This window comes from Bos indicus, chromosome 2 (genome assembly GCF_029378745.1).
Source record: "Bos indicus isolate NIAB-ARS_2022 breed Sahiwal x Tharparkar chromosome 2, NIAB-ARS_B.indTharparkar_mat_pri_1.0, whole genome shotgun sequence".
NCBI classification, from domain to species: Eukaryota; Metazoa; Chordata; class Mammalia; order Artiodactyla; family Bovidae; genus Bos; species Bos indicus.
In genome coordinates this window covers 105827623-105832345 of record NC_091761.1, presented here as the reverse complement: position 1 = coordinate 105832345, position 4723 = coordinate 105827623, and the positions used below count along the sequence as shown (strand labels likewise).

The following is a 4723-nucleotide window of genomic DNA, read 5'->3' as shown; positions in this document are numbered from 1 at the left end:
CTCAGAGACAGATTTAACTTGATTCAAAAACATTTTTCGGAGAAGGCAATGGCAACCCACTCCAGTACTCTTGCCTGGAAAATCCCAGGGATGGGGGAGTCTGGTGGGCTGCCGTCTATGGGGTTGCATAGAGTCGGATATGACTGAAGCGACTTAGCAGCAGCAGCAGCAAAGACATTTTTAAAAATGATGTTTGTTGCCCACCTGAGATTGTGGAGACAATGTAGAGTTGCTATTTCTGAAATTCCTGTAGCTCCCGCACCGAGCCTGGCCCACCGCACAGGCTTGGGAGCCCTTCTCCTTATGGGCCAGGCTACCTGACAAGGTCTCCCCACTGTGTAAGGCCTGAATGATGGGCTTGACTGGGACAGCCCAGGGCTGGGTCTCTAGACAGCAGACACCTTGAGATCGGCAGCCCCAGCAGGACTGGACATGTTGGCCCTCCTGGGGAAGGTTGGCTGGAGTGGATGACAACAGTAATAGCCACCATTTGTTGAGTGTGTATGATCTGCCGGGCATACTTTGAAGCCCTTTGCATATGTTGTCTCAGGAGTTCTCACAACAGCCTATGAAATCGGTAGTCTATTGTCTCCACTTTACAGATGAGAAAACTGAGGCTTGGAGAGGTGCCATCCGTCATCAACGTGAAGAAGCTAGCAGGTGGCAGAGCAGGACACTCATCCAGGTGGTCGACTCTGGAACCCCTCATTCCAAACATCTGGAGCAAGTAAGTAGTTGGCTGATGGGCTGAACAAATACCCAAGTGCAGAAATCATAAATTAGTCTAGTCGGCGAATAGCAAGGCAGATGAGTTTACTTGCACTTTTGAAACTTCTCTTCAGGGACACTTTCCCTCCCTGCTTCCCTCAGAGCCCACCCAGCCCGTGGGGTAAGCGAGGTCCCTTGGCCATCTCTGCCGGACCCACTGGGGCCTTCTGGTTCTACCTCTCGGCTGAGAGGCGGGATCCCTGGTACCTTTTCTCCCAAGGATGGGCAAAAATCATTCTTTTTCTTTTTCTTTCCCCAATACCATTTTGTTAAGGCAGAAAATCCTTGAGAAGTGAAGTCACATTTTCCATGCCCCTGAAAACTGGAGAGCTGGAGAGCTGACGAGTATTATTGTAACCAGAGGAGGCTGGGGACAAAGGAAGCTTATAATTTTGTAAACAGGGGCTTGGGAGAGGCCTGCCTACGATGGCTTTCCAGGGGGAAGGAGGAGGGGAGAGGCAGGATTTGGAAAACGTAAAACTCAGGGGAATTACAGGACTGGTCAGTGTTGAGGCCTGTCGCCCAGGTGGACACCCCACCCCACCCCGGGGATGGGTCGGTGGAGGGGGTGTTTCAGAATCCTGCCTCCTTCTTCAGTCACTGCTCCCCAGCACTCCCTGATCATTTCTGCTAAACTCCAAGTTGACTTGTTGAAGGGGCAGGCTCGCTGGGCTTGGGGTGAAGAGCCTCAGTCTCCTCATCTGCAAAATGGGATGGTGAAGGCTCTGCCCCAGACAGTCTCCCCTCAGCATGGTGATGGAGCCACACTTCTCTCTCACCCTCCCAAAGCTTCTGGCATTCCCCACTGCCTTTGGGCCAGACCATAAAGTCTGTGGTGTCTGCCAAGAGAACTGTCATTTTCTGGGGGTCTGAGAGACCTCCCCTAACCTCAAGTTGAAAGGATGATAAAAGCTGTGAGCATTTGAGTGCTATGTGCTAAGTCACCCCCATTTATCTTATTTAATGTGCACAACAAACTTGGAAGGTAGGTGCTCTGACTACCATCTTCATTTTACAGGGTTGAGAGTGTAAAGGTGCAGGGGAGGGAAGTGGGCAGCCCAGCACTGTGCATCCATTTGTCTGCAGGGTCCCCAGATGGACCCACCTTGCACTCTGCTGTCTCCTCTCCACCCAGAGCCCCCTGAACAGTGGGTTTGAGCCTAGGATGCTTGTCATGAAATACATCTTAGCACCCTGGGACAGAGCTTGAGCAACTGTGGGCAGGTGTGCTTCTGAGACTAGCAAGCCTAGCTGCTTGCCTTATTGTGAGATAAGTGAAAAGTGAAAGTGAAAGAGAAGTCGCTCAGCCATGTCCCCATGGACTGTAGCCTACCAGGCTCTTCTGTCCATGGCATTTTCCAGGCAAGAATACTGGAGTGGGTTGCCATTTCCTTCTCCAGGAGATCTTCCCAACCCAGGGATTGAACCTGGGTCTCCTGCATTGTAGGCAGACACTTTACCATCTGAGCCACCAGGGAAGTCTGTTGTGAGATAGGCCCATTAAATGAGGGAGAGGTAGAGAGAGAGACTGAGAGAGAGGTTGGGAGACAGAGAGATGGAGAGAGATACACCTGCCCACAGCACTGAGACAGAAAGGTACACAGAGACACTGAGAGACACTGAGAGGGAGAGTCAGCACCCCCGTTACCAAGGCGACCCAGCTGGGGTCGGTTCCATCACTCAAGCCCTGTTTTGAAGGAAGAGAGACAGACCATGAGTGAGGGCTCTACAGCCTGGCTGGGGGAGGCCAGAAGCCCCTCGGGATGTGTGTTTTGACCCACAAGCTGAGGACGGCACTGCCCTTGCCTAGGGAGTGATGAATCCTCATAGAGGACACAGGGTAGCTCGTCATTGCCCTCTGGATTCTCGGGGGGCAGCTTGGCCTGGATGAGGAGGAGGCCTCAGGGGAGCCTGGGAGGTCTCTACCCCTTGCCTGGGGCAGGGAGGACAGGCTTCTGCACTTGGAAGTTAAGCAGAGGTAGAACTAGGCCGGGGCTGGGGGAGGAGAGGCAGCCCATGCTCACAGAGGAGACCCAGGCTGACCATGAATGTGCTCCTTCCCCCACCCACCTATGGCACCCCCACCCCTGGCTCCAGCCTAGTCGCCTGTTGTAGAGACCTCCAGCCAAGAGCAGACAGATGGTAGCCCCTGAAAGTTGACATTTTCTTTCCATCTTTCTTTGAATTCACAACCCTTTCCCGTCCAGGCCATTTATCTTTGGAAGGGCTTTTTATTTTGGATCTTCGCTCTGTGTCTGTGCAGGCTCAGTGACAGGCACAGGTCAAGCAGGAGGAAGCAGCAGTCACTTACTTGGACCTCAATTGAGAGGTGATGAATTGGGCCACCTGTCCCCAAACTTGCCTCCCACGCAGCCTGTCAGAGTCTGCAACCCCCTCCCCACAACCAACCTAGGATCAGAATTTGACTTTGGAGAGTTGCAGGAGCCCAGCCTTCTCCTTGAAGCTCTGATCCCTCCAGTTTTGGGGAAAGAGATTCTGAGTCCAGGGAGCAGTGCTCAGGCCATGACCATCCCCCTTTGCAATTTGGGCACTGGTGAGTCTAAGGGCGGTGAGGGGGTGAGGGTTCCCACTCTGGAGACAGAGTGCCCTGAAAAACCTGTGCCTCAGTTTCCTCCTCTGTGAAGTGGGGTTAGTAATATTGCTTTACCCAAAGAGTTTGACCTAAAGTGTTTAGAACAGCAGCTGGGTGTATAAAACCTCACCCAAAGTTAAGGTCCTTCCCATGCCTCCCTGCCTCACTGCAGCATCCTCAACGCATCATCCTCATTCCCCTAAGGGAACCCAGAGGGCTCCAAAAGCCTTGGTATGGTGGCAGTGTTTCCCAGGACTATTTGGCCAAAGAAACCTGTTTCTGTGGAACATCTAATGGGATTAGAGTTTCTCAGATCTTCTAGCATGCTTAGTCGCTCAGTCATGTCCGACTCTGCAAACCATGGACTATAGCCCGCCAAGCTTTTCTATCCATGGGATTCTCCAGGCAAGAATACTGGAGTGGGTTGCCATTCTCTTCTCCAGGGCATCTTCCTGACCCAAGGATCGAACCTGGGTCTCCTGCATTTCAGGTGGATTCTTTACTGTCTGAGCCACTAGGGGAGCCCTAGAAAACATTGCTAATCCCCAAACCTCATTTTTATAGTCTAAAGAGAAGGGGGGATGTCCTTTCACTGTGGTTGAGGACTGGTTTGGGGCTCCTGATCAGGGGGCATCTGATCCAGCAGGGGGAGCAAGTGAAACAGGCCCCCACCACTGTGCCAGGGGCATGAGCTGTGCTCCCAGGGGCCTTGGCAGCCACTGTTTCTTGTGGGCTCTTAAAGGGCCTTCAGGCATGGAGGCATACCCACCTTGAAAAAAATGATCTGCTGCCAGGGCTCTGCACAGACACTCAAAGGTGGGCTGATGGCAGCTGGTCAAAGTGGATATTGGGGGATGGGCTAGTGGACTCTGACCCTGAAGGAGCTGAGCTGGTCAGCTCTTACTCCTAGGACTCAGGGAAGCAATGGAGGGGGCAGTAGAGATGCGATGGTACACGTGGAGGATGGGAGGGTCCATGGGTAACACTGGGTCCAGAGATTCCCATTCGCCATGTGAATTTTTCTTTAAAAGAAAGCTAAAAAGGAACCCCACTGGATGCAAGAAGATGAAAGGCAAGCATTCTGGTTGAAGTATTTGTGGGGAAGTCTGGAAAGTGCTGATCTTGTCCCCCACCCTCGGGACAGGGCGGTCACTCAGAGCCGTGTGTCCAGATCCTTTGCACAGGCCCGTGCTCTTGGTGTAATGACTCCTGTCCTGGGAGGTACCACGGGGGCCTGTCTGCTAGGGGTTGGGGACCCCTGTCTGCACAGGAGGCAGAGCAAAGGGGCTGAGCTGATTTTCATTCCTTCCCAGCATCTCCATGGTGAAACTTTCTTGGCTGATGGGAGAACTGGTTGATTCT

At 52.8% G+C, this 4723-nt stretch overlaps 1 non-coding gene across 1 annotated transcript; it reads right to left on the bottom strand.

Moving 5' to 3' along the window:
* Window positions 1–2174: 2174 nt before the first annotated feature.
* Window positions 2175–2246, bottom strand: TRNAC-ACA (transfer RNA cysteine (anticodon ACA)). Its single transcript has one exon. It is a non-coding gene; the product is annotated as a tRNA-Cys (tRNA).
* Between the last annotated feature and the right edge of the window lie 2477 nt (window positions 2247–4723).